Genomic DNA, 24,983 nt, shown 5'->3' on the forward strand with positions numbered 1-24,983 from the left:
CATACAATGGAGTAAAGACAGCCTCTTTAACAAATGGTGTTGGGAACATTGGACAGCTACATGCAAAAAAATGAAAATATACCATCAACTTACACCCTACACAAGAATAAACTCAAAATGTATAAAAGACTTAAATGTGACTAGTGAATCCATAAAAATCCTAGAAGAAAATGTAGGCAACAAAATTTCAGACATCATACACAGCAGAATTTTTACTGATACCACACCTAAGGCAAGAGAAACAAAGGAAAAAATGAACACATGGGACTCCATCAAATTCAAAAACTTCTGCACAGCAAAAGAAACAACCATCAAAATGGAAAGGCAACCCACTGTATGGGAGAGCATAATCGCCAATGATATATCAGATAAGGGGTTAATTTCCAAAATATATAGAGTGTTCATACAACTCAACAAAAGGAAGACAACTCAATTAAAAAATGGGCAGAGGACCTAAATAGACACCTCTCCAAAAAGATTATACAAATGGCCAAGAGACACATGAAGAAATGTACAACATCACTAATCATCAGAGAGATACAAATTAAAACAACAATGAGGTATCACCTCATACCTTCCAGAATGGCTGCCATCAACAAATCATCAAATAACAAATGCTGGCAAGGGTGTGGAGAAAAAGGGACTCTAGTACACTGCTGGTGGGAATGCACACTGGTGCAGCCACTATGGAAAACAATATGGTGTTTCCTCAAAAAATTAAATTGCCATTTGACCCAGCGATCCCACTTCTAAGAATATATCCTAAGAAACCAGAAACAGCTATCAGAAAGAATATATCCCTATGTTCATAGCAGCACTATTTACAATAGCTAAGATCTGAAAACATCCTGTGCCCATCAGTAGATGAGTGGACAAAAAAGCTGTGGTACATATATATAATGGAATACTATGCAGCTGTAAGAAACATCTGTGACAAAAATAAATTAATAAAAATTGGAGAAAAATAATTAAATAAACCAATGGGGAACTAAAGGAGGGACATCTGTAATTCTTTAAACAATAGCAAAATATTTTAAAAAACAACAACATTTAATTGTAATTAAGACATTTTAAACACATTTTTCTAGTGCAATGTTGTTTCCTCTTGACTTGCAATTGTTTTTCTTTCTCTTAATAGAAAAAATGTAATTTGCCAAATAAAATAAAATTTTATTTTTCAAGTAATATATTTTATCTTTGTATCAGCCTGTATAATTTCCTACTTTGTGTTTTGAAATGCATATAAGATGTTACTACATATTTCATATAATTTCCAAGTAACTAAGTGTTCATTTGTTGACGTGCAGCCTCTATTTTTAACAAAATTTGAAGATCTAAATAAAATAATAGAATTGCAGCTTTTTGGGGTATGAGATTTTCATATGACAATTATATTAGTTGGAACTGTTTAATTATCACAATCTCATAAAAAATTATTAACTGAAAATATACAATAGTTAACAATAGCAGCACAATAAATATAGTGTTGTATTTAAAATAATAAATCCTGCCATGGCCGGTGGCTCAGGTGGTTGGAGCATCTTCCTGTACACAAATGGTTTGTTAAGGTTAACTTTGTTAAACTTAAAGATAAGTAACACTTTAAAAACCAGTTTCTACTTAGCAAGAGTTATATACTGGGGGTTTGATTCTTGGTGGAGGCACATACGGAGGCAACCGATTGAAGTTTCTCTCTCCCACCCCCTTCCTCTTCCTTTTAAATCAAACAGCATATCCTGGGGTGAGAATTAAAATAAATAAATAAATAAAATAATAAATATTAGTCAGTCAGATGGGATTCAAGACTAACTTGAATTTCTAACACTGCCTTGGGATCTAAGACTTGCCTTGCAAACTTGGGGCACTTATTTCACTTCGCCTTTGTGAGCATTAGTTTCCACATCTATGAAATATCAGTAATGACATCTAACTTTCTGAGATGTGGAGGGAAATTGAGTATGATGATCTATGTAGGAAATTTTTTTTTAAATACAAGTTTTTATTGATTTTCTTAGAGAGAGGGAGAGAGACAGAAACATGGATGTGCAAAAAAACATCAATCAGCTGCTTCCTGCACGCCCTCCAAAACCCCGGGCCTGTGCCCCGAGTGGAATCAGACTGGGACCTCTCAGTCCATGGACAATGCTCAATCCACTGAGCCACACAAGCTGGGCTGTAGGAACTTTTATTACTTGATAAAAAGTAGGGTGTTTTTTTTTTTTTAATAAATAGTAGTTATAATAAATTAATCTATTAAAACAATAAATCCAATGCAATTTTTGTAGAAAAAAAATGTACCAAGAGTTGTTTCTAGAACCTCTTACTCAGAATTTTACAAGGTGAAATTTGAAAATTCAGTAATTTGCTTTGAATAGATCTAATAATAAGGCATTCACTATTGTAGTATATGTACTTATACACATCTCATATCTCCACGAATAGTCAAAAGAATAAGAAGTTTGCTACTTGTTTTGCCAAAGTCAAATTAAACTTGCTTTTACCTTTTCTAGATCTGAAGTGAGGCCAGCTCCTTGCACTGAGAGCCTATCAGAGAAGCGAGCAGGAGTAGAGGGATTGGTAACCTTCTTTATTGCACATAATGATCCATGCGGGTTTCTAAGTATACTGAAGAATAAAGAAAGGTTTAGTGGGGCTTGTCAACTAAGGGAAAGAAGTGTATGCATTAAATTATGTGCTGTCTTTAAATGTGAAGTGTTGCTAAGGCAGAGTTGACTGAAAGGTATTCCATTTGCTGGTGTACTGTGATTAATTCTGCAGTATCATCGGCCCTCTCATCTGTTTTCTTATCCATCACACAGTGGATGACTTTGGCTTGGCCTATTACTTGCTAATTAATGGCAAACTTTCCTTTTATTACTAATATTTTTTTTTAATGAAAACTACACAGTGGAGAGATTTTGGTCTATCATAGTACTCTGAATTGTAAACAGTAGATTTAGAGAAAAATGTCAACTTTTCAGTGAGTCAAGTGAGCATGCAGATTACCTGTTTGAAGATCCCATTTAAGGCAGTGAGTTAAGTGGGAGTATCAAAATGAATCAGAAATAGATAGATCAAAGTGTGTGTGTGTGTGTATTTGATAAAAATACTAGTCAGGATTGGAAACAGCATCAAAGATACTTTGGACGACAGTAATAAATATATAAGAAGAGGAAACTATAGCATAAGATTAGCTCAGAAAGCTAAGTGTCTACCTGGTTGAAATCTTAACAGAGATTCCAGCCAGCATATTTAATTAAATCTCCTAAGGGACAATTTTAAAAGATAAGGGCAGTGTTCCCTCTGTTCCCTCGATGCAGACAGTCCTTTGATGTTCTCTCTTCTTCATAATTCCTTTTTAAAGCTGGACTCCTCATTCCCAAAAAAGGAGAAAAGGAAGACTGGAGGGGGTGGGGGGGTCACCTATGGTACTCAAATCTCCTTCTGGGAATTGGCTATGATCACAATATTGACAGCCTTTACTCGTCTATACTGAAAATCTCGCTTATCTACTTATTCCTGGCCCATGAAGAAATGTATACTATTCTTTTTTATGCTTATCATTGAATTCCTCCATGTTCTGTCAGTTAACAGTGCCTTTCCCAGAATCTCCAACTTCTTTCTTTATCATATAAATAAATATCTCAAGTATCTCCTGCCTCAATAATCACTATTAAAAATAAATAAATAAATAAATAAATAAATAAATAAACAAACAAACAAACAAACAAACACAGAAAACCTCCCTAGACTTCATGTTCTCCAGTAGATATATAATATTCACTAATTTGTTTCTTTATTCAACGAATATTTTTTGAGAACCTGTTATAATCCAGGCAGAGTCCCACAATCTGGGGTTACAGAAATCTGAAGCAATAAACATGTAAATATACAAGAAAATGATAGTAATTAAGACCATAAAGAAGATAAAATATATGATAATTGTTGACTGATAGGCCAATTTTAGATTGGATGGTGACTGAAAACTACCTTGAAAGGAATATATTTATACTAGGAATTGAATGCTAAGAAAATGTGCTATGTGATAATCTGGGCCACAGTTAGTGTGAAACACCCAAACAAGAATGTGATTTCATATATTTGAACAACAGAAATAAGTCTAGTGTGAGTGAAAGCTGTGTGACAAAAGCCAGAGAGGTGAGCAGGAGCCAGATTCCACAGGGCCTTGTACGCCAAGGTAAGTTATGTTGCTTTAAACTTAAAGTATAAATAGGAAGAGAGGAGGCTTTGAAAGAGCTGAATCAATGATCTAATTAGGCTTTTTAGCCATTACTCTGAATGTTTTGTGGAGATAGAGGTCTAGAAAAGAATAGAAGCAAACAGAACAACTAGGAGACTATAGACGTTGTTAGGAGACTGCACATACTATTAAACTAGGGAGGTGGTACAGCAGGTATAGACAAATAGAAGGATTTAGAATGTGTTTTAGATATAGAATTGACGAGGCAGCTTGAAGAGTTGGATATGAAGCATAAGGAATATCTAGGAATTAAGTATAACTCAAGCTTTTGAATTGAATAACTGGGTCCATGGCTGTTTGTGACTGAGAGGGAGAAGTATGGACAAGGAACAATGAGAGGAAAGAGCCTAGAGATCATTTTAAATTTAAGGTAATTAGATGTATAATTCTGGAGCTTAAGTGAATGGTTAGGGCTGGACTTATGAATTCTGAATAAACATTTAAACTCTGAATCCCTGGAATGGACAAAATTCTATGTAAAGAAAATATTCACAAAGAAAATATAGTGCATGCTGTAGATTGAATGTTTGTACTGCCTCCCCCATCCCCAAGACCTTTGTTGATTCCCTAATGTGATGGTATTAAAAGGTGGAGTATTGGAAGGTAATTATGTCATGAGAATGGAGACCTCATGGAGAAATTAGTGTCCTTATTAGAAGAGATAAAAGCCTCTCTCCTCCCCGCCCCCGTCTCTACATGTACACCCTGATCTTGAACTTTCCAGCCTCCAGAATTGTGAGAAATAAATGTTTGTTGTTTAAGCTACATAGCTTATAGTTGTGTTACAGAACTCAAGCTAACTAAGACAAGGTACAACCATATTCATAGGTCCAGCAGAAGAGGAAAAGCCAACAAAGTGAGAAAATATCAGGAGACTGTAATGTCTTAGTGTTGCCAGAGAAGTCAGTGGGCCCAATTTCCCTGACACTCATGGAAGTGAGGTTCTTCTTGTGCTGCTGAAATAAGCATTCTCAGAGGCCCCCATGGGAGAATGAGATGTGGTAAAATACGTTATTTGTATGGAGTTATATTCCTTGGGTTCCTAAGTCCCAGTTTCCTTAAGTCAGTTCTGAAAGAGGAGTCGCTGGGGGTTCAGTACAGCTAGAAGCAGGGCCAATGTCCAGAGTTTCCATTCCATGGTGGAGTTGGGTCTGGTAGAGCATCAGGCATCAGGCTAGACTCAATCCATCAGTTCATTGTGTGGAATCCACATGGACACAAATTATAAGAGCACCTCAAGCCAGGAGCTCAGTGTGGGCTGAAAGAGAGAGAGAGAGAGAGAGAGCGCAATTCCTTTGTTCAGGAGTTTATGTACCTCAGATTTTGTGCCCTTGTAGTGGCCATGCCTATTCTGGCTAATTACCTGTTCCCAGGCATAATCTACAGGTAAACATCTTCCCACATCACTTAGGCCTTACTGGATATGCATCTAAACTGTCTTTGTCCAGTCCCTTCCCCCATTAGTCTATGGGGAAGAGACCTGGAGAGTGTTAAATTGCAGCTTCCTGGCAAAGCTATGTCCATGGCATGCCTATATTATTTGGCCTTCCCTTTACTCCTTTTCTGTTAAATAATATCCAGGCTATTATAATGGTATCAATAGAAGCCAGAAGCAGAGAGTGATTCAAGGAGGAGAAAAGTGTCAGTAATGTTGGATGCTGATGAGAGGACAGGTCAAATGGGGATTGAGGACTAACCATCACATTTGGGTAAATGGAGGTCACTGGTGAGCATGGAAAGAGCAGAATTATTTGTGTGGTAGGCAGGAAATCACAGGTAGAGTAGTTACAAAGAAAATGGGGAATGAGGAAGGAGATGAAGACAGCTATTATTCACAACTCTTTTATGAAATTTTGCTGTAAATATAATGTTCATATTATGTATAATGAATATTGATAAATTGCTCAGTTTATATACTTGCTATCTCATTATCATTATTTTCAATAAAACTTGTTTCAGTCACTTCCAGCAGAACATTAAAATAGCTCCTGCTAAGATTTTCAAATGTTCTTCAAATGTATTCCATGAGGCTAAATTATGAGACTTTTTCTCAAATTGGATTCATTAGGCCTAGCTTAGCTTCTGGAATATGGGGGAAATTAATAGTTTCAGGCCATAGATGAGGGAAAAACTGGCTAAAGAAAATATTTCATTATGAATTAGCTGTGATATAAAAGTCATTTCCCCCCGAATTTAATGGAAGTAATTAAACTACCAGAAGGTGGTTCACTAATGCTATTTCATTATCAATTTATTTGATAATTTTTACTGTAAAAATCAAATTCTTATTCACTGCTACTCTCATTTGAAACTTAGAAAAGGACTGAGTTAACTTGAAATATCCATGTAGTCCAAGAATATTTACCACTAAAGACTCAAAATCTAAAATAATAGCCACTAAAACTCTATGTTCTACAGTATAATTTTGAGGTTCTATAAAATCCATGAAACATCATACATTTTAGTTGAGAATGATGTACTAAATCAATCACCTCTTCAAACTATCGCTGATATCTTAATTTTTCCAGGAATTATTAACATTTGGCCATATTTTAATAAACTTGGGAGGGAAGAATTTTGGCCATCCAGCAACTATTGACTGATGTAAATAATTGCCAATTGAAATAAAAATGGGCTTAGCTTACATTGTTGCTTAATAAAAGGAAAGTTGTGGACTCCTACACTGAGTCCATTTTTATGATAGTCAACCTAGCTTTTTAATTAAATATTTTTCTTTTTTACTATAGGACGAAATCGATATTAAATAGTAGAATCTCTGTCTCTAAATGATGGTTGCCAGATGGGAGGGGTTTGGGAGGCTGGATGAAAAGGTGAAGGGATTAAGAAGTACAAATTGACAGTTATAAAATAGTCAAGGGAATGTAAAGAACAGCATAAGGAATAAAGACAATATATTATAACTATGTATGGTGTCAGCTGGGTAACTAGACTTATCAGAAAAATCATTTCATAGGTTATATAAATGTCTAACCACTATGTCATACACCTGAAAATAATATAATATTGAATGTCAAAAGTAATTTTAATTTTTTTAAAATAAGGCCAGTATTAAATAAGCATCTCAAGACCCATCAAAATTTATATGATGTTTTTAAACACCATATTTCTTGATAAGTGATATAACAAAATATTAAATTAACTCATCATATTCAGGAAATGCTTAATCAATATTCTAAGGAAAGAAACTTTTGGACTGTAATATGAATTTTTAATTTAATTTAATAAGCTAATGTGTGGTAAGTGTTCTAAGGCAGACACAGTTGGAAGATTGAGCTGCTTTTTAGTGGTGTTTCAAATATGCATTAAGAGAATTCTACTTAATAGGGTACCCATGTTTTATAACGTATTTTATAAAATAGGCTTAGACTAACTATTTTTATAAAAGAAATATGTGCTTGTGAATGATTGTGAAGCTTACAACTCGTTCCGTTTGCAAAGTGGCAACTGTGAAAATCTAATGGAGTCAATTTTAGTTTAAGTGAGATGTATTGAATTAATACTGCTAATCCTTTTTACACTGGATAAATGATGCAAGTGATTCTCTGTCATTATATTTGCTTGTTCTTTAAAAAAAGGGAGCTTAAGACCAAATGAAACTTGCTTTATAGAATACTTAATAAAAGAACAAGAGTTTTGTTAAATATCAAAACATTGGATTGCTACTTGAAAAAAATGTGTGATACAGATTAGTATATTTTAATAAAGAGTTGAAATTTTGCCTTTGTGCCCAATAATTTAAAATTCTCAGTCCACAGGGTCTTCAATCAATAATTTACTTGGATTCTGTGTGGCAATTAGGATGGATCTTAAAGAAATTGGGAATAAAACAACAGCCTTCACATTAAGATTAATTGAAGATTTTAAATTATCCACAGCAAATAAATGAATTCAAACATTAGCATACACAGAAAAATCGATACTATTATTTAAGAAAGGTTTTATAATAAAAATAGTTTATAAATGTTGGGCTTATAAATAATGGAGAAATTATAATAAATTCAACAATTAAATAAGTTGCAAAAATACATCCAAAAGAATAGTAACTGTCTCTAGGCGACTTAACATAATGCAGGAACAGAATTAGCAGACAATTAACTTGCTGTTCAGCTGCTCCGCCCACTGCAGAATTCTGGTCACAGTTCTCAGTTGGATTTACCTAATTCAAATATTTTTCATGAATAGTATAAGAACAGATTTTTTTAATTCAGAATTTTGTAAAGACAACAAAAAGAAGTAATTCAAAAAAAAAAACAACAAGCCCATACCATGAAATACGAACTAGATAGTCATATTAAGCATGAAAAATCTATAATACAGTACGAATAATATGCAGGGTTACTCTCAAGTTCATATCCAATTTCTAGTCACTAGCGAACTACTAGAACACTTAACAACTTTAAAGAAGGTGAATTGTAATAAAACATGCAGTAAAATTTTAGAGGCTTCAACACATAATGTACTATTTCTTTCTCACCCTTGAGACCTATTTAGGTCATGTGGTTTAGGGGCAGGATGGAGAGGCCTCAGCTCTCTGCATTTGTTCAAGGGCTCAGCTAGTGGCTCTTTCATCCATCCCCTAAGGCCTCCGAGTTCTCCACTGTGTTTTCTGGATGCAGCCAAGTGGCCATAAGAAAATGGAGTATATTATTTCCATTCAATTATATTGGGCAGAATTCACTCCTGTGGCCTTAGGCAACTGCATGAAAACCTGGGAAATGTAGGCGAACTATGTACCCAGGAGGAAAAGGGTCTGACAGACCCAAGGCATTATCTATGCTGTTGAAGATTTATAGCTTAAATTAAATATGTGAGTCTTGGTTTTTTTCCCTCTTTCTTATGCAGACACCATTTTCACATCTTCCTATGTGTGAATAAATGCTATCCACCATTCTTTCTTAAGACCTCACACATCCACACACTTCTGTGCGTTTTTCTTGTTACTATCTTATTTCAGACCCATACTCTTTCTAGTCGAGATAGATGAACCATCCACGTAACTGATCATCTTTCTCTGGATGTTTCCAGGGATCTCCAAGCGGATTCCCAAGTGATCTTTTGAAAAGTATATGTGATCCTGTTACTTCCTACTTAAACCCTTAAATACTTCTCTTTTCTCATAGCACATGTTCAAACTACTCAGCAGAGATTATGAAGATCTAAATACTTAGCACATTCTGACAGAGATGGGAAGTGGTTAATATCAAGGATTTCCCATGACTGTAGGAAGTTTTTTATTCTAGTTGTACCACGTCCTAGATATTGGAACTTGACAGATTTTTCTGATGTCAAGAAAAATATATGTTTTTTTCTGCTCTGACAAATGATAAATTTATATGAATAATCCATAGTGTTGCTTGCTTTTAACTTCAAAGAATGATACCTGTTTGATAAAAAATTAACTTTAAATAATAATGTTGTTGAAACAGAGGTTTTAGGTACTAGAAGCTTGCTTGGATATTAATCACTAGTCTTAGAATATACAGTGTATACTAGATGACATAAAATAAAAATATCTATGTATTTTAGTTTTTTTACATATGTGTATGTATGTGTTTGTGTGTGTGTATGTGTGTGTGTGTGCATGCGCCTACACAGATCAGTCACTGTGATCATTGGTATCAGATCGTTCCAGAAGTTAATGCCCCCTGTCACACTCTGCCTTGCTTGAATTCAAGAACCATCCCCTGGTCTCCTCTGCTCCTGTGACATTGCAGGATTCCATTGTCTCTGTCATCCACAAAGGCTGCCCTTCTTCTGGTACTCAGTCCACTCCTAGTGACTCGGCTTGTGCCTAGTGACTGGACTCTGGTTTCATGGCAGGGAGGATACATTGCTGACTGGTGTACTGTGCTATCCTAAGGCAGAAACATGTTAGTATTCCCCACAGCCAAAATGAGATCAGCCTGACTTTTTTTTTCATTTGAATATAGTAAAATTTAAGACATTGAATAGGATAGTGACACTAAATTACCTATCAACTCTGTACCTTCCCAGATCCATTTTAGAATTTTTTAAAAAATTATTTTGTTTTTATTTTACTTTTTAGAGAGAAAAGAAGAGAGAGATAGAAACTTCAATGTGAGAAAGAAACTTTGATCGACCGCCTCCTGCACTCCTCCCACTGGGGATGGAGCCCACAACCCAGGCATATGCCTTGACCAGGAATCAAACCAGGACCTCACAGTCCATGGGACAATGCTCAATCCACTGAGCCACACTGGCTGGGCCATTTTAGAATTTTTATGTGTGCGTTTCTTTCTCTCACTCTGGGACTGCCTTTAATTAAAAGCAGATGGCGCATCTCTTGAATCCATATATTCAGCCTCAATATACAAACTTGTTCCTGACTTCCCAGGAGAAAAGAAATGTTTCTGTTGCTCAGTCTTCTTGAGTCTTCCTTTAATGCCTCCGAGTTGACCCAGTACCCAAAATGGTACTGAAAATAGCAATTTGTTTCAGAGGACAATTTTATCCACAATGCTGTTGTTTAGCCCTTGGCCTCAATAAGACATTCACACATATATTTCATGCATTCATGTATCATTCATTCATTCATTCATTCAGTATGTATGTATGTATGTATGTATGTATTGTGCCAACTATGAACCAAGCATGGGTGATAATCTAATGAAGAAAACAGTGTCTCTGCTCTCATTGGACTTATTTTGTAGGGGTAGAAAGTGACAATAAATAAAAAGATTTGATATAACAGACCTGAGTATGTAATAAGAGAGAAAATGGTGCCAGATAAGTGGTGTATGATGAATGGAACACAATCTTTGGAATCAAAAAGTACAGTACCCAAATCTAGGTTACGAAGCCCCGAAGGAACACAGCAATCTGTATGTGGGACACACAACAGGATTGTTAAAAGCTTGCTCCAGTTCCTTTCATTGCCTATCAGAGGAACCAAAGAAAGTCGGGGTCTAATCTTTCCCTTCTTCGGTTTATGTCCTCTGAATTGGGGTTATCCAGAGATTTGTAAAGTTATGAAAATGGCATAAGTATATGAGGATTCAGTTATTTTCGCTGGGGGTTTCAGGTCCAGTTCCCTTCTTAGTGACTGATTATGACATTTTTAAGAGTGGTTATTGAATATTCTTGTTTCACTTTCCTTTACATCCTAATAATAGATTTATTTCTAAGATACCACATTTTTTAAACAATGAAAGAACATGTAATAGACTCGTAAATGATCAAAACAATGTGGGGGTTAGGTAAATGCTAAGTGGCACTTTACTTAAGTTGACATTTTCCTTTTCAGAACTAAGTTATTTTGACAGATATCAACATAACCCTTTCTAAATGACTTTCACATTTCATGACAAATTCGAGAATAATTATTACTATTTTATCAGAAAAGATACTTTCTTCACTTTAAATAAATTTTGTGTGTGTCCATTCTTTGGTGATATTTAATATATGCTAGGAATTTATTGTAGAATTTACTACAGAATTCAGTGGAAAAGAGGATTTTAATATAAATACTTTTACTTTAAAGGTAACTCTCTTGTAAAATATGTGTGTTGAAAATGTATATACAAATTTATAATTAAAGTCACTCTTATCTTACTATATGCTAATACCACAGGTATTTTAAATTTATCCAGTAATTTTATTTTCATATATTATTATATGTTCCTTCAATCCTTTTTTTTTCCTATCTCTTCTCACTCTTCATTAGAACATATTTCTTTACACTGAGTTATTTATTATAAGAATATTAGTTTACTTGCACTGTTAAGTCTCAACATTAAAAGAAAGAAGCAAGCATGTTGTTCTGAAACTAGTCACCATTAACGGTTTTATGTACTATTATATATATATATATGCATGTATAAGAAGAGTGACTATCTGAATAGTGACCTTAAGTAACTATCTCCTCCATTCTAAGTCTATTTTAATATATACTCAGTAGAAACACTAGTCCCAAGGACTAGGGGTTAGATGTTTACTTCAAAAGAGCTCATTGGTAGACTTCCATCAAAAAAAAAAAAAAAAAAAAAGAAAGAAAGAAATATATTCTGCAGTTACAGTCATTGCCTTAATAAGAGTAAAAAGACCAGACAGGGCAAAGTAGAATTAACAGGAAATTAGAATATGTTATTTTGTCCACCCCCTTCCCTTGTTTTTTTTTTGTTTTTGTTTTTTTTTTACTACAGATACCATCTCTTTTTAATGATATTTGGAGAATATATGACATTGAAGTTGTTTATCTTATCAATAATATCTTTATACCCAAATTAAATTTGCAATAGAAAAACCTAACTAGGGTTGTTAATTTTCTTTGTAACAAACACTGTTTGCCCAACACTACTTTGGTACTGACACTAAATAACAAGTTGAACTCCCTTAAAATGCAGTTTTTGTCCTATATCTCTTCCTTTCTCAAGGCTCATTTACCATGGAAAAATATACCTTAGCACACATCAAGAACACAACAAAGTAACTGGGCAAGGAAGAGTGATAGCATGTGATTACTTCTTTAATGTGTCCAGGCTCATGACCATAACTACCAAGGCTGTATTTTTCACATAAACATCTACATATGTTTTCAGAGCATTTCTCATTGGGAGATGAAATCATTGCCAAGTTCTGTGGGTAGAAAATGGGAAGCTTTTAGTATGGTGAGAGAATTCTCCAGACCCTCTCTACCACAAAATATTGAATTCAGTTAGCTTAGAGGTCATTTGATATATGGAAAATATATGAGTAGGATGTATTCCCTGTACTCAAAGGGCTTATAAGTAGTAGAGGAAGCAAAATATGAATTAGATAGTCACATGGACAATATACAAGTATATTTCAAAGTGGGTTGTCCATTCAAGATGTAAAGCAATTCATGAACAATACAAAACAGAAAATGATCCTATGTTAACTCCACTGCTAATCAAAGGGACACAAATTTGAGCAACATCATTTTTAAGCCGATTAGCATACTTTTTGATGCAGAGGGCATACTATTCTGAGAGATCTCACACCTGAGAAAGCACATCCCATTTGATCTTGTAATTACATTCAAGGTCACCTGCCCAGCTTCTGACTTAGGGAAGAACCAGAAATTAAAAGAAAGTTTATGAGCAAAGATCACTGTGTTAGTGTTATTGATAATCACAATATCCTAAAGCAAATGTTTTCAGGTAGGGAAATTATTGAATTATGACATATATACAACTATAATATTGTGTGACCACTACTACACAAAATATCTTGATATAAAGTTAAAGAAAAAATTATCAAATTACCTATATAATTTCATAATTTTGTATAAATTAATTATAGAAAAACATCTGCAATCAAATATATCTAATTTTAATTTTTTTTACCGTTGCTATGCAGGCTTATTTGTGTGGTGTATGTATATGTATGATTCTTTATAAGTTTTTATCTCTTATCATTTACAAATCTATTTATATCCATCAGAGAAAATATGTATGTTAGGGTTGTTAGCTCTGAGATTAGGTCTCCCTGTTTTCGACTTACAACTAAGGGGTGTTCCAAGAACCACTATAACATTAAAAATTCTCTCTCCAAAGCAGTATGAAGAAAAAGTATTCATTTACATTGTGTGAGAAATTTGTGACAACCTTCTCAATTCAAATAGCAGAATGCATATTTCAAAGTTAAAAAATTAAGACATTTTCCAAATGCTGATTTACAGTAGTATAGTTGGCATAAGCATCTGTGAAGAAAAATGTACCATGCCAGAAAAAAATGGAAATTGTGGTTGAAATGTACCCGAGAACAACCTTTTTATCTGCAGCTTCAACAAACACTTTCCATTTCAAAAGCAGCTCTAACTGCACCATATACTGGAAGTGATCAGGAAAAGGAGACAATAGACTTCTTCAAAGTGTCTTGATTTTTATGCCATTTGATCAACTCACAGAGTATAAACTCTGCTGCCAGAGTTAAACATATGCACAGGCTTATCTGAATTCTTGTATTCCAGGCCGCTGGTGAAATATGTTCATGTCACTAGCTCTTTCAAGTAATGTTTATCATCATCTCCCTGATTGCCTAATATCAGTTTACAGCCAGTCTCCTGGGTGTACTAGTACATTGATGCCTCCCACAGATACCATAAACAGCTACATCTTTGATAATGAATGTCAGAATCACGCCAGCCTAAGAGTATATTATTCATCTCCATGTCTGTTGCCGACACATCAGGTGAGGAGCTCATTCCAAAGACAACAGTTGAACAAACCTTAATGTACAAAATTTGCATTCATTGCCCAAGGAAGGCATTTTAGAAGTCCAGTCCATTATGGAAACAAAAATGTCTCTTACTTAAACAGTATCTTTGCCTAAGTTGGTTCTTGTTTCTTTTCAATAAATGTCTCTCCTGTGAAAATATTTGGAAGTGTAGGATTTCAGACCTTAAAGGCCCTTGAAGATGCTAGTCTAAACATGTAAAATTTCAAATTAAGAACCTTAAGAGTTATTTGTCTAAAATTAAACTGGCAGTTGATGGTGTGTTTAGAAAGGAACTAAAGTATTTTGATTCCTAGTCAAGTGCTAATTTCATTATACCAGATTGACTCACCAAAGAACTTATTTCCCAAATGAATCTGTTTAGAACAAGCGCATTTTATTATATTTTTAAAATGGGTTATTTATTCTTCCTCCCTCTCTTTCAGTTTCCTCCCTTTACCCCCACCTGCCCTTTTCCCCCTACTTCCCCTTACTTCTTTCTTTTCCTTCCTTCCCTTCTCCACCTTCCATCTATTTCTCCCCGACTCCTTCCCTCTCCTCTTTTTCTCTCTTTCCTTCCTCCCTTTCCTTCTTCCTTTCCTTCCTCCCTTTCCTTCTTCCTTTCCTTCCTCCCTTTCCTTCTTCCTTTCCTTCCTCCCTTTCTTCTTCCCTTCCTTCCCTTCCTTCCTTCCCTCCCTCCTTTCCTTCCTTCCTTCCTTCCTTCCTTCCTTCCTTCCTTCCTTCCTTCCTTCCTTCCTTCCTTCCTTCCTTCCTCCCTTCCTCCCTTCCTCCCTTCCTCCCTTCCTCCCTTCCTCCCTCCCTCTCTTTCTCTCTTTCTTCCTTCCTCTCTTCCTCCTTTCCTTCTTCTCTTCTGTTTTTCCTTCCTTTCTTATCATCGCTCTCATTTCCCTTTTTCTTTTCTTTTTTTTCCTCTTGAAATCAAAACACCCAAATGAGAGTTGGTGCCAACCAGTGTGCAGGGAGTTGATGAGACTGACACCAGGCTTTTGAGTTAACAAAGACTAGCTCTTTTATTGGAAATAGTGCCACCCAGGAGAACAAGGAGCTAGCACTCAAACTCTGAACCCCTGACTCCCCCATGTCTTACAGAGAGAAATTTTATAGGGAAAAAAAAAATCGTGAGTCAGTGGTTTGGTTTGGGACTCACTGATTGATAATTAACTTGGTAAGCAGTTAATTCTCATCATCTAGTCATTCACTTCTGTCCTGGTGTCACGATGTCTGGTTTTGGGGAGATTGTGGCTGAGTGGTTGTTCCGCTTTGGGAGCTACAGAACATTTTAACAATGTGTGTCAAGAGGTTATCTTATGCGCAGAGATAGAAGCTATGCATCTTGTGACTCTTGCTTATTGTATGCTATTATTATTTCTAATGGCTTGGTTATTTGTTTTTCCAGCAGTCTAACAGGTCTTGTGTTGAACCATTTTTATAATGGTGAACAGGGTGCAACCTGACTCCCTTCTTGTGGTTGTTAGCTTGCAAACTTATTTTGTATTACAGACATTTTCTTCTGAGGGTACTAATTATCTGGCTCTGCTCAGAAAAATCCCTCAGCCCCCTCTTTTATAGCTGTTTGGCCAGTATGTAAGCAATACAGTTACTCTCCTTTTTCTATGCACTTATGACTTTTTTATGACATCATCCGTATTCTTTTCTCTTGCCCAACTATTGATTTTTTGGAAGGATGCATATCAGAGCTGGTTATCATTTACTATCCTCCAATTCCTTAATGCATCTGCTTAAATCTAGTCTTTAGTCAAAGGGCTAAAAAAAGTCCGAATTAATTAAATGTCTTTACAATGTAATATTCTTTTGAAAATTTTCCAGATTACTATAACTCCTTTCATCAAGAATGCACTTTTAAGGAAATTATATCATCTGTTTTGGATTAAATTTGATTTTCATAATCATTATGTAATACTTTATGGATTATTGAGGCCATGCCATACTCTAGAAACAACAGAATAATAACATATTGGTGTATATTAAAACAAATAAAGAACTCTCCAGTATGCTGATATCAACTAATCAATACAAAAATAATAAGTAATAATAAGACAGCTATTTGAAGAAAACCATTTTAGGCAAAACTGTTAGTTAGTAGTATTCTCTTTTTCTTTCAAAATATACATAAATGCAACTGTAAACCACTTCCCTGTGTGAGGTATGTGTGAGGATGTTAAATAAATACAGAGAAGAATAAGATTATAGTGATCCTGTAAAGAAGCATAGGCAGGATTGTAAATTAAAGACAGAAAAGATATATTTTGATAAAAATATATAAATAATATTAGTGCCCTGGCCAGTTTGGCTCAGCAGTTAGAGCGTTGGTCCGAGGACCCAAGAGTTTTGCATTTGATTCCTGGTCAAGGGCACATACCTGGGTTGCAGGTTTGATCCCTGGCCCAGGTCAAGGTCATCCAGGAGGCAACCAATAAATGTGTCTCGTCTCTCTCTCTCTCCCTCCCTCCTTTCCATTGAATCTAAAAATCAATGAAAAAAAATCCTTAGGAAAGGATTTAAAAAAAAAATTGGTGAATTACTTTTTACCATTGATCTTTAGTAACAATATGTATAATTACATTTCATGTGGATGTAATAGATGTCTATAACATTTGACCCATTTGCAAATATGTGGAGTACTTCATTTAGTTGATTTTAACAAGCCTGTTTTTTAAATGGCCAGGGCATTTGCAAGTAGGAGAGCTCAAAAATAGTAGATTTGATTGATTAGGAAAAAGAGAAATAGTTTGGAAATAATAGCATGACTACTTGTGCCCTCTATACAAAATTATAATAATGAATACTCCCAAAGATTGAGGAAATTTTGGCTAATGACTAAACATATACTGCATTGTAGGGAACTTTTTACTTCGGTTAAGTGATCATTATCTTCACAACATCTCAAAGTAGAAAACATATTAATATAAGAATGAGAACACTAAAGCCCAAGGAGACCAGGAGCCTTATCCAGTTGGGTGAAGTCCAGTGCATAGCCTATAGGGAATTCCAGCACCTGGGTCTCCCTTCTGACATCATTGGACCAGTAGAAGATGGTGCTAAAATGTAAAGATAGAGACTGCATAAACACTCATAAAAATTTATATCATATTGAAAATAATAGATGAAGGTTCAAGTAAATAGGACTTATGTATTGTTTATCATTATGGTATTATTAAAAGGATATTTATGAAGTTTATAGAATATTATGGATAAATCCTGAGATCATAATATTGAATAAAGTAAAATATGAAAAAATCTGTTAGTTACTATAAGTATATATTTTTTTGACTTTTTTTTTTATTAATTAATTAATTTATTTTATAAGTATATTTTTTAAATCTCCTTTAAACGCCTGCAGGGTGATGCAGGAAAATGTAGAGGTTGAATCTGGGGTGAGTGACCATGGTGTGTGGCAGGGGCAGGGCATGAGAACTGGCTTTGTATCTGTGTATTACTTTCCAGTGTTTTTGAAATATTATGTGGCAGATATATTATTTTTATTATGGGAAAAACAGTAATTTACTACTTAAACTTAGATAGAATAAAATGATACAGTTTGAGAAACATAATCTTCAATTTATTGTATGACTGCAGAGTTAGTATATTATTTGAATATACTTTTTTTGTGTCATGACTATTAAATTATTTGTGTTCCACTTTATTGGATTTCTACCTTTTCCTTATTTTAGATATGAATTATATTGTTATAATTTTTTAATGTTGTATTTTAGAGAAGAGTCATTCTTAGCTTTAATTAAGTCTAATTCATCATGATTTCCTTTATGGGCAGTTTTTGAACATCCTTGCCCATCCTAAGATCATAAATATATTCTCCTATGCTGTAGTAAAAAAAACTGTGGGTTTTTTGTTTTTTTTTTTTGCATTAGTCATGTCTGCCTACAATTGCATATAAAATTCCTTTTGTGCCATGTAAATAACAGTTCAAGGTTTCTTTTATATTTTCCATGAGGCTATCCAATTGGTCCAACACCATATATATGTATTATGTTCACATTTAATTCCAGTGGCGTCTTTATTTCAAATCCAATTACTAAATATTTGTGGGTCTGTCTCTGCATTCTATTCTGTTCCATTGATTTATTTCTCTAATATTGCACCAAGAACACACTGCTCTTACTGTTGTCTTATAATAAATCTTTAATCAGATGTATAAGTTCTCCAATTTAATTATATTTAAAGACTGTCTTCTCAGTTCTTAATTCTTTGCATTTCATAAAGAATATAATTAATTTGTTCAATTTTCACAGCAAAAAGTAACAAACAAGCAAAAACACCTGCTCTGACTTTGACCGGGATGGCACTGAATCTGTAGATCACTTTAGCAAGAGCTGACTGGACAGCATTGAGTGTTCTAATTCATGAACAATGCATCTCTCTCCAATTCTTCAGGTCATAGCTAACTATTCTCAGTGGGGTTTTATATTTCCATGCTTTCATGTTATATTTTAATCAAAAGGATAAAAAATCAATAAATGTCATGACATACACTTATTACATAGTTGGAGCTAATAAGAGTAAATATTCAGCATTTACAATGGGTCTGACCCTTCGTTTTTACTCACTTTCAAGATATCATTTCATGTTTACCAAGATGTTATGAGTTAATGCTTTGGTTATTCTCATTAAGCTGATGTAAATCTGACATTATATAGGTTATATTACCTATGGGTATAGGTCACACACTGGCTTGTGATAAGAACAAGGTCTGCCTAATGGGAAAGACATGGTCTTAAAAGCTATGCTCTGTAATTTCCATTAGACGCTCCATATACTTTTATAAGGTGCACTATAACAGTGGGTGGATTTTTAGACTTATATATCCTATGTTTATTGTCAATTTAATTCATAAAAATCACTAAACTTTCAGATAGCAATGTATTTGAAGATATAGTATCATGTGATAGGGAATGTAAATTTAAGTATTAAGTGTTCTAGTCCTGTCTTGCCCAGTTACCAAGTATCTGGACAAGCATTTGAATTTACTTTTTTTTTTTTTTTTTCTCCTTAGGTTCTTCCTAAGCTACTTTCATCAGCAATTATTGAGACTATTAAATTATGTGTTTAAGATAAAAGTATGTTAATAGCTCTTTATAAGTTACATTATAGCTTTGAAATCCCATTTCTTAAATACATGTTACAAATATATATGGAGGATGTAAAATAATTATTTCTTTGCCCCAGATTCAGTATCTCCTTCATCAGTTTATTCTTATTAATTCTATAGAAGAAAAAGAGTCATACCTTTTTTGCTTTCGTTGTGCTTCCTGGTTTGTCTGGGATTGTTCTGGTTCATTCTTATTGCCCCAGAGTAATGATTAAAGGAAACTCCTGTTACTCTTATTAGGAAAAGGATTTAAAAAACAAAATCATATGAACACCTTAAACAATGGTTTGCTGTTTTATTTATTTTTTTTACTCAAGTACAACTAACATTTATCATTTAAGTTCACTTGTCCAATGCGTTTGCTTGAAAAACTCATACTCTCTAAGATTGCTTCCACAGTTTTTAATTGACTTAGCCTTTCAAGTATTATTTTTCAACAATATTGCAGTTTATTTTTTGCAGCATAAAAATGCAGCTCATATGTATATGTAAAGCATAAGATTTACCAGATCCTATATAATGTACATATCAAAATATGTGCTGTTATGTTGCTAGGGACTACTGTTTTGTTTTGCTTTTTATTTAAACCCAGACTGCCAAAATTTAATTCTAAAATGCCAAACAGGCATTCTCTTAATGTAGTGAACATGTACTGAAGAAAAGGAGATGCTGTGCGAGTTACTTGGCAATACTGATGAATGTTCTCCTCAATTATACCCAGTTTGGATTGGGAGAAAGGTGTCCTTGCTTTATCTCCGTTTTCTAGGTTGGCTCCCCTGGTAGACTTGCTTAGCATTCCGGTGACCGCTTATCCTGTGGTGGTATTAAAGGGCAAACAAGTGTTTGAAAGGAATTTAAAACCCAGGAACAAACTTGGTTTCCACAGTCTCATCCTAGAGCCACGGGGACTCATTGGAAACACACTGGCATTTCAGAAAAGAGTGTTTTCTCAATGTATTTATAACTAGAAGACCCATCTCTGGGGCTGTCTCATCAAGAGTTTATCTTCTTGCCAAAACGTAGCAGAGTGAAATTTCTGTGTAACAATTTCTTAAGTGATAAAGTTTGAGCTTTATTGTTGCTGATTTTATCCTCAGCTTTTATTTACTTTACATCCTAAGTGATACCCCCCCCCCGCCCCGCCCTGAACCCCTACCCACATGTAATTCATGAGCTGTCTGGTCTTTCTCTCTGTTTGGTCCTATTGAATCATTGCCTCACAAGTTTATGTTTTACTAGTACTAAAGCAGAATTTACTTTCAATTTGAGGGGGCATTGAATGAACATTTGAAAGGAAGGTTACATTAATTGAGCTGAAATCACTGACTTTAAAATAAGGATTTCATTTCCTTGTTGGTAAAGGTGTTTGTTTCCCTGTTTTGGTTTTTTAGTTTGTTTTAGAATTATTTGGTCAAGGCTTCCTTATTCCTGTGAAGACAGAGGAGAAACATAGAAAAGATTAAATGAGAGTCTAGAAAGTTCTTATTTCAAAAGATATTCTAGAATGGTAATTCTAGAAGTTTATATATTTAGGGAGAAATAGATTGATATTGGTGCTTTATAATGAGAAAATATGACAGCACTTGGATTGATGGGGAAATATTAGTGTGAATGAAAATACTCTGTGCTTTCTTAAGGAAGAAAGGAGAAAGGAAGATGACCTAAAACAGTAGTAAACACAAAAGAGAACTGGTCAAGTATTTGTTCTAAGTGCTTGGAGAGGAATTTAAGAAAAAACCTTATGTTTGAACAACATTACCCCAAATATCCTGCTATTTGAAACGTGACCTTATGATAAGTCCTGAAGTCAGTGCTGACATTTGGGGTATTTTTACCTGTTTATTCTCAGCTATCTTAGTTACCAGAGGCAGATGTGGAAGGAAGGAAATCTTCAGTGATTCACTGATATCACCAGATAAGCTCAAAATGAAGTGCCAGAAATAAAATAGAAGAATTTTAAAGGAATTCTGTTCTTACACTTTCTGAATTCGCCAACATCAAATTGGATAAATTAATCATGCTCTGATAGGTAGCCCGAGACAGCCAACCTTTGAGCACCTATTCTTTTCTATAATCAATACAGCAATTTAGCATTTAAACCTGCCTCCAGGCTAAAGGGCATAAGAACTCACTGCGAACAATCTCTGTATTCTATCCATAATTCTTCGTTGGTAATGCAAAATGATGTTTAGTAAAAAAAAGGGGGGTAGATTACGTACTGTATGCATTTGTCAAAACTCAGTAATCATACACTTAAGATTTATGCATTTCATTTTGTTAAAGCAACCTGCTTTCTGGCACTTAAAAAGAAAATATCAATAAGGATATATCATTAGCAGTAGCAGTAGCAGCATAAAGAGTGTAATCGTTATCCTGACAATATTGACTCAGTGAGAGAAGAAAGAAACACATGCCCATCCTCATTTTTGTTTGTTGAAGTTTACCCAAAAAAAGTCAAGTGATCAATTTCCTTAAGGATGCTCCTCAGATTTCCCTCTTATCTACTCTTGGGAAATAATCAAATAGAATTGTAACTCTAATGTTTAACACAATATGCCCAGAAATTGATACTGGCATTGTGTGTGTCTGTTTGTGTTTTATTAGTGTTAGTTATATTCCTCTTATGTTCCCCTAAACAGGAATTCATTAAATATAGAAAAAACAACCATAACACTGATTCTTAGGATTCTTTGCATTTAAAACAAAAAGGATTACTTTGCATTCTAAATTGAAAGGTTAAAAAACTTTAGGAAACTGTATAGCCCAATATATGGTGGATTAAAGTTATGTGCCCATTTCTCATCCAAACTATGGCAATTACCCCAAAACACTGGTACTATAAACAGGCAAGCCAAAATAGAAAAGAAAAGAAAAAGCTAAAAATTTGAGGTCTCAAAAACCTCCCTAAATTATTCAAAGTCAAAATTGGTCAGATTACAAAGAAACTTCACAGAAAAATAAAAACACAAAACATCACAAATGAAAGAAAAACTTCAGATGTTTAGCAACCAAGAAATTTCTCCCAAGTTATTTACTCTGCACCAACAGAGAACTCGCATATCTTACCAGCACATTGGGTTTCAACTTCCACTGAAGAAGCTACAAGACCAAGACAGTGGGAGCAGAGGTGTGGAGAGAGCAACCTGTTCTGATTTTGATTTAGAGCTAGCATGGCAGACCACGAAGTTTCTATGCTGGGGTGAAACATAAGGGATCTTAAAATGAAGTCTAGATGTTAAACTCATTTGGTATTGAGAAACAGTAGGAGGTAGGAGGTGTAAGAATATATACTGCCTGTGCAAGAAAAATGTGAGAAGGACAAGCAAAAAACGGTAACTATGAAACCCTCTATGGAAATACAAAATTAATCAAAATGTAGACCAGTTGGTGTGAGATAGTAAAGCCAAGTAAATGTCTCAAGACTCTCCCTGAAGGACAGGTAAAAATAAATTTTGGGTGTTCAAAGAATTTATTATTTTCTAACAGGTACTATAAGATGCTAGTACTATAAGATACTAATATGCATTCTTTTATAGTATTAAATTATTCAGGGATTCTCAGAACTCTGTCTACACTAATGTACATTAAAATGTTTAAGAAGTAAAATAATATATACAGTATATCCTAAACTTATTTAATTAGAATCTGTTTTAAACTTTGAGAATTTGCTGCAACTAGTATTCAACAAACCTTCTTGAAAATGCTGAATTAAAGTAAGCTTAATGTTTAAGGAGAGAGAATAATCCCAATCACAAATTTCTACTCCAACACACCCATGTTGAAATGGGATGCTTAGCTCAGTGCCATTACTCCAAGAGAATTAAAATTAGTCCTTGCCCTTAAGAGCATATATGTAGTCTCAGAAAGATGTCATGAAAGAAAGATTGATGGGAAAAAATAAAAATAAGACAGAGAATATGTCTGTGGGATTTGCTAGAACCTTACATGTTCTCACTTAGTAAAAGTGAAGAGGAGTAGGGTTCATATTTAAGAGAGAAAATAAATAAAATAAAATAAAAAAATGAGGTTACTTCATAAGTGAATGGTAAGAGGAAAAAATGTTTTAAAGGCTAGACCAATGACAAAGATCAAATTGCTCAATGGCATCTGAATGCTATTTATTCATTTCATGAGTTATGAATTGTTAAAGGCTTTTAGGTTTAGAGCCAAACTCTTTGAAATAATTTTCTTTCATTTATACACAGTTCCTTAACCCAGTGGTCTCTCCATTCTACACTCACATAGAAATAGAAGTAAACCTTTATATATATATATAATATATATAATTGCATCTTCTCAGAGTCCAAAAATTGTTTTTTTAAGTTTTTAAATAATGTGACCTATTTAAAGCATTAAATACTGTTGATGATATTCTCTTTATTGATAGGTTTTTGGTTTCCATGACAACTTCTCTATTCTTCCCACTTTAAACCTCTATTCTCTTTTATTTCCCAATATTCTCAGTTGGACTTTCTTTTATTTTATTCATTCTCCTTGGTCGAGCTAATCTATCCCAAAAGCTTCATTTATGACTGTTTTAATGAGGCGGTACTGATATTCCCAGTGCATAACACTCTTCTGATTTCCAGACTAGGTATCTACTAGTCAACTTAACCCATATGCCCTAAGGGCAACATAACTCAAAAATTATGTAACTGATCTTACCACTTTATTTCTACCATTTTTTTCTGGATTTATCTCTTCTATAATAAATACAGTTTTCATAGAATTTGTGTGCTATGACAGAATCTTGTTAGACGTCAGAAACTTTAATCTCTATACCACCAGATCCACTGTGATCTCCAGCCCATTACCAAACTTGTCACTTTTACCTTTTTCTGAAAACTAATTCGTTATGCTACCTGTGTCACTACTGCATGAGTTCAGTCCTCATTATTTCTCACATAGATGACTTCAATCACTTAAAGTCTTATTTAAAAATTGCTATTGTAGCCCAACTGGTGTGGTTCGGTGGACTGAGCATCCTCCTATGGACTGAGAGGTCCCAGTTCGATTCCTGGTCAGGGCACATGCCCAGGTCTGGACTCTGTCTTCAGTGAGGGGTATGCAGGAGGCCGCTGACTGGTGGTTCTCTCTCACATTGATGTTTCTATCTCTCCCTTCCTCTCTCTGAAATATCAATAAAAACTTATTTTAAAAATTGCTATTGTAATGTTGGAACATTTTAGTTTGAGGTAACTCCTTGGAAGCAGACTTTGTGATATGCGGACATTATGAGACAAGTATATAAAAAATTATAGCTCTTAATAAAATCATATATCCCTAAACATCTTCAACCTTGAACCACATTCAACTTGTGAGTGTGGGACCACATGGGACCATAAAAGGTAGATT

At 34.4% G+C, this 24,983-nt stretch overlaps 1 protein-coding gene across 1 annotated transcript in view; it reads left to right on the plus strand.

Moving 5' to 3' along the window:
* The window catches only part of GPC5 (glypican 5), a 1,298,292-nt gene that overhangs the window by 985,631 nt on the left and 287,678 nt on the right, over nucleotides 1–24,983 (plus strand). The window lies entirely within an intron of this gene.

The sequence above is a fragment of the Molossus molossus genome, unplaced genomic scaffold, assembly GCF_014108415.1.
Source record: "Molossus molossus isolate mMolMol1 unplaced genomic scaffold, mMolMol1.p scaffold_m16_p_9, whole genome shotgun sequence".
In the NCBI taxonomy this organism is placed as follows: Eukaryota; Metazoa; Chordata; class Mammalia; order Chiroptera; family Molossidae; genus Molossus; species Molossus molossus.